Source organism: Oncorhynchus clarkii, chromosome 13, assembly GCF_045791955.1.
Source record: "Oncorhynchus clarkii lewisi isolate Uvic-CL-2024 chromosome 13, UVic_Ocla_1.0, whole genome shotgun sequence".
Classification (NCBI taxonomy): Eukaryota; Metazoa; Chordata; class Actinopteri; order Salmoniformes; family Salmonidae; genus Oncorhynchus; species Oncorhynchus clarkii.
In genome coordinates this window covers 55,660,443-55,667,151 of record NC_092159.1, presented here as the reverse complement: position 1 = coordinate 55,667,151, position 6,709 = coordinate 55,660,443, and positions in this window count along the sequence as shown.

Genomic DNA, 6,709 nt, shown 5'->3' with positions numbered 1-6,709 from the left:
ACGCTGCACTAGACTCGACAGGCTCCACCCACCCTGCAGCTGTGCAGCCAGTCATCTTTCACTTTCCCTCTTTCTTTTTTCCTCCTCCCTCTCCCTTTCTTTCTCTCTCTCGCTCTCTTCTCTGTCTCTCTCCCCCCTCTGCACTCTCTCTGTCTCTCTCTCCCTCCTTCCCTCCCTCTCAGCAGATATCTGCCAATCTGGCTGCTGAACAGACATAATTGCCATTATGACTGTTGTGGCCCCCACATCACACAGAGTAGTGATTGTTCAGCGAGAGAAGGTCCTAACACTGTCCGCTCTGTGGAGACGTCACACAACATTATCATAGCGTGACTAGATAATGCACACACACACAGCCCTGAGCATGCACGTGCATTCACACACACACTGCCGTGAGCACACATGCCCACACACACACACAAGACAAATATCCACGCAATATCTTCTCTCTCTCAGACTTTCTGTCTCCTCATCATGCAATAAAGCGCTAAACAAACATAAGCATCTAAACGTGATGGAAAATCCATACAGTGTGGCCTTTGTACTGTCAATCTAACGTCTAGCCCTTGGTAAACACACCCTACAGCACACCGTGCCACACACACCCTACAGCACACCGTGCCACACACACCCTACAGCACACCGTGCCACACACACCCTACAGCACACCGTGCCACACACACACACACACACACCATACAGCACACCGTGCCACACACACCCTACAGCACACCGTGCCACACACACACACCATACAGCACACCGTGCCACACACACCCTACAGCACACCGTGCCACACACACCCTACAGCACACCGTGCCACACACACCCTACAGCACACCGTGCCACACACACACCATACAGCACACTGTGCCACACACACCATACAGCACACCGTGCCACACACACACCATACAGCACACCGTGCCACACACACCATACAGCACACCGTGCCACACACACCATACAGCACACCGTGCCACACGCACACACACCATACAGCACACCGTGCCACACACACCATACAGCACACCATGCCACACGCACACACACCATACAGCACACCGTGCCACACACACCATACAGCACACCGTGCCACACGCACACACACCATACAGCACACAAAGCCAATAGAAAATGAAAGGAAGATTAAATGGATGGAAAAGCAGTTTGTGCAAAAAGAGGAACTGTAGAGAGTGTGGGGGGAGGACACAAAGAGGCTGAGGTTTGGGAAAATGGACCCAAAATTCTGTTCTGTTTTGTTTTATTCCCATCTTGGAAAGGTCATATACATTTTGGGCAAAAAATAAATAAAACATTCCTGACGTCACTGTGGCTTTTCATGAATAAACACATTTGTTTTTGTTTGCAAATGTTCCATTTAAAAGGTTGGAATATAATGGGTCTGCATGGTGACGTGTAGAGTGGAGGTTTGGGTATATGGAACTACGATTAGACACTGGAAGGCTCAACTCCCCTTAGGGGAACACTGATGGTGCTATTTCAATGAGAGAAGAGTACATACTCTCTCTACTATTGAGGTGAAGTATATAGTGTGAAGTGACTGATGTCAGACTCATAAAAGCTGAGAATGTGCTGACAATTCTTTCATCGTTATGTAATACAGGTTTTTGGTTTTACTATCCTTGTGGGGACCAGAAGGATAACTATCTGTCCTCCTGCTACACCATGGTGCTACTCTACAGAGGGCTGTTGAGGCTACTGTACACCATGGTGCTACTCTACAGAGTGCTGTTGAGGCTACTGTACACCATGGTGCTACTCTACAGAGTGCTGTGGAGGCTACTGTACACCATGGTGCTACTCTACAGAGTGCTGTTGAGGCTACTGTACACCATGGTGCTACTCTACAGAGGGCTGTGGAGGCTACTGTACACCATGGTGCTACTCTACAGAGGGCTGTGGAGGCTACTGTACACCATGGTGTTACTCTACAGAGTGCTGTGGAGGCTACTGTACACCATGGTGCTACTCTACAGAGTGCTGTTGAGGCTACTGTACACCATGGTGCTACTCTACAGAGTGCTGTTGAGGCTACTGTACACCATGGTGCTACTCTACAGAGTGCTGTTGAGGCTACTGTACACCATGGTGCTACTCTACAGAGTGCTGTGGAGGCTACTGTACACCATGGTGCTACTCTACAGAGTGCTGTTGAGGCTACTGTACACCATGGTGCTACTCTACAGAGTGCTGTTGAGGCTACTGTACACCATGGTGCTACTCTACAGAGTGCTGTTGAGGCTACTGTACACCATGGTGCTACTCTACAGAGGGCTGTGGAGGCTACTGTACACCATGGTGCTACTCTACAGAGTGCTGTGGAGGCTACTGTACACCATGGTGCTACTCTACAGAGTGCTGTGGAGGCTACTGTACACCATGGTGCTACTCTACAGAGTGCTGTTGAGGCTACTGTACACCATGGTGCTACTCTACAGACTGCTGTTGAGGCTACTGTACACCATGGTGCTACTCTACAGAGTGCTGTTGAGGCTACTGTACACCATGGTGCTAATCTACAGAGTGCTGTTGAGGCTACTGTACACCATGGTGCTACTCTACAGAGTGCTGTTGAGGCTACTGTACACCATGGTGTTACTCTACAGAGGGCTGTGGAGGCTACTGTACACCATGGTGCTACTCTACAGAGTGCTGTTGAGGCTACTGTACACCATGGTGCTACTCTACAGAGTGCTGTTGAGGCTACTGTACACCATGGTGCTACTCTACAGAGTGCTGTTGAGGCTACTGTACACCATGGTGATACTCTACAGAGTGCTGTTGAGGCTACTGTACACCATGGTGCTACTCTACAGAGGGCTGTGGAGGCTACTGTACACCATGGTGCTACTCTACAGAGTGCTGTTGAGGCTACTGTACACCATGGTGATACTCTACAGAGTGCTGTGGAGGCTACTGTACACCATGGTGCTACTCTACAGAGTGCTGTTGAGGCTACTGTACACCATGGTGCTACTCTACAGAGTGCTGTTGAGGCTACTGTACACCATGGTGATACTCTACAGAGTGCTGTTGAGGCTACTGTACACCATGGTGCTACTCTACAGAGTGCTGTGGAGGCTACTGTACACCATGGTGCTACTCTACAGAGTGCTGTTGAGGCTACTGTACACCATGGTGCTACTCTACAGAGTGCTGTTGAGGCTACTGTACACCATGGTGCTACTCTACAGAGGGCTGTTGAGGCTACTGTACACCATGGTGCTACTCTACAGAGTGCTGTTGAGGCTACTGTACACCATGGTGCTACTCTACAGAGTGCTGTTGAGGCTACTGTACACCATGGTGCTACTCTACAGAGTGCTGTTGAGGCTACTGTACACCATGGTGCTACTCTACAGAGTGCTGTTGAGGCTACTGTACACCATGGTGCTACTCTACAGAGTGCTGTTGAGGCTACTGTACACCATGGTGCTACTCTACAGAGTGCTGTTGAGGCTACTGTACACCATGGTGCTACTCTACAGAGTGCTGTTGAGGCTACTGTACACCATGGTGCTACTCTACAGAGTGCTGTTGAGGCTACTGTACACCATGGTGCTACTCTACAGAGTGCTGTTGAGGCTACTGTACACCATGGTGCTACTCTACAGAGTGCTGTTGAGGCTACTGTACACCATGGTGCTACTCTACAGAGGGCTGTTGAGGCTACTGTACACCATGGTGCTACTCTACAGAGTGCTGTTGAGGCTACTGTACACCATGGTGCTACTCTACAGAGTGCTGTTGAGGCTACTGTACACCATGGTGCTACTCTACAGAGGGCTGTTGAGGCTACTGTACACCATGGTGCTACTCTACAGAGTGCTGTTGAGGCTACTGTACACCATGGTGCTACTCTACAGAGGGCTGTGGAGGCTACTGTACACCATGGTGCTACTCTACAGAGTGCTGTTGAGGCTACTGTACACCATGGTGCTACTCCACAGAGTGCTGTTGAGGCTACTGTACACCATGGTGCTACTCTACAGAGTGCTGTGGAGGCTACTGTACACCATGGTGTTACTCTACAGAGGGCTGTGGAGGCTACTGTACACCATGGTGCTACTCTACAGAGTGCTGTTGAGGCTACTGTACACCATGGTGCTACTCTACAGAGTGCTGTTGAGGCTACTGTACACCATTGCAAAACAGTGTTTTTATCAATTATTTGGAGACGTGAATATATTTAGTAGTTTTATCTAAAAATGATAACTTTGTTTCACTATTTTTATGAAATTCATTGAGGAGGATGTTCCTCCCCTTCGTCCTCTGAGGAGCCTCTACGGCTCATGGTTACATTAAGACACCCGGGAGCTGGCGGAGATATGGGTTCGAAAACATACCTCAATGCAGGGATGGGATATGCCAATGTACTCCAAATGTAACCTTTATCCACACTGATAGAGGAGATTGAAATACTGCTAGTTTTCCCGGAAAACTGTATTTTTCGTCCATATGCTATATGAAGTGCCATTCCATAATGGCTGTTGTGGCTACTGCTAGCCAGCATGAGGACAAAAAGGGCAGTTTTCCGGGAAAATAGGCAATATTTCAATATTTTTGATGGACCAGTGTTGTAGAGTAGTGGTTAGTTTTAGGGTTAAGAGTTAGGGTTCTAATCAAGCCAAATCAAATGTTATTGGTCACATACAGCAGATGTTATTGTGGGTGTAGCAAAATGCTTGTGCTTCTAGTCCCGACAGTGCAGCAATATCTAACAAGTGATATCTAACAATTTCACAACATGTACCCAATACACACAAATCTAATTTCACAACATATACCCAATACACAAGTAAAGGAACGGAGTTAAGAATATATACATATTTGGACAAGCAATGTCAGAGCGGCATAGACTAAGATACAGTAGAAAAGTATAGAATGCAGTATCTAAATATGAGATGAGTAATGCAAGAAATGTAAATATTATTAAAGTGACTAGTGTTCCATTTATTAAAGTGGCCAATGATTTCAAGTATGTGTATGCAGGCAGCAGCCTTGAGATAGAACCTGTTTTTCAGTCTCTCGGTCCCCGCTTTGATGCACCTGTACTGTCCTCGCCTACTGGATAATAGCAGGGTGAACAGGCAGTGGCCCAGGTGGTTGTTGTCTTTGATGATCTTTATGGCCTTCCTGTGACATCGGGTGCTGTACTGTAGGTGTCCTGGAGGGCAGGTAGTTTGCCACTGGTGATGCGTTGTGCAGACCTCACTACCCTCTGGAGAGCCTTACGGTTCTGGGAGGAGCAGTTGCCGTACCAGGTGGTGATACAGCCCGACAGGATGCTCTCAATTGTGCATCTGTAACAGTTTGTGAGGGTTTTAGGTGACAAGCCAAATTTCTTCAGCCTCCTGACGTTGAAGAGGTGCTGTTGCGCCTTCTTCACCACACTGTCTGTGTGGGTGGACCATTTCAGTTTGTCAGTGATGTTTACGCCCAGGAACTTAAAACTTTCCACCTTCGCCCCTGCTGTCCCGTCGATATGGATAGGGGGGTGCTCCCTCGGCTGTTTCCTGAAGTCCACGATCAGGTTAGGGGAAAATAGGATTTTGAATGGCAATCAATTGTTTAGTCTCCGCAAGGATAGTAAAACAAACGCATTTGTGTGTGTGTGTGTGTGCGTGCACAACCGGTAACGGTGCCAACAGACATTTCCACAGAACAGCCCACACACGACACATACTTCCTTCATTAACTCTTCAAGGGAACTGGGAGGGGCAGAACCACACAGACAACAGCAGTGATTGATGGAATGGTTACCTGACATGGCCTCTTGGATCTGGAAACGCATTCAATAACACCCACCAACTGAAAACAATGAACAAACACACTACCACACATCTCACCCCACAGTAGCATGTAATTGCAGTGTTAATGCCAATATCCTCTTACTGTCAATAACTATACCCTTGACTTGTTTTGAGCTTCATAACTTCCTACGACTGTGATAGGTTGTTGTCTCACCTGGCTATCTTAAGATGAATACACTGATGTAAGTAGCTCCGGTTGCCAGAAGATACTGACCCTACCGTTACGCTTGTTTACACTGAGCTGCACTGGGGTCAGAACACAATCATGGTTAGGAACTGGCGCCAGATACGGGGTTGAAAACGTGCGTCAATGCAGGGATATGCCACTGTACTACACAGTTTACCTTTATCCACACGGATACATCGAGAAGATTGAAATACTTCCCTTTTCGTCCCCATGCTAGCTAGCAGCTAGTGGAATCAGTTCCTTTGTTGTTCAACATGACGTGCCTTTCCATAGTGGCTGCTGTGGCTACTGGTAGCTAGCAAGAGGACCAAAACAGCAATTTGGATAAAGGTACAATTTGGAGTATAGTGGCATATCCCATCCCTGCATTGAGGTACGTTTTCCAACTCATATCTCTGGCCGGGTCCATGGTGTCTTCATATAACCACGATTGTATTCCGACCCCAGTGCTGCTCAGTGTAAACAAGCATAATGGTCAGCACACATTCAACTCAGAGGGCTTGTTGATTAGTTAAATCAGGTGTGATTGTCCAGGGCTACAATAAAAATGTGTTCTGTAGGGGGACTTGAGGACTAGCGTTGGGAAACACTGTGCTAAATTACTAAAATGTAGTGTTTCTGGTTATACTTTCATCTAAGACCTAGACAACCAGGTCAGGGGAGTTCCTTACTAATTATTTACCTT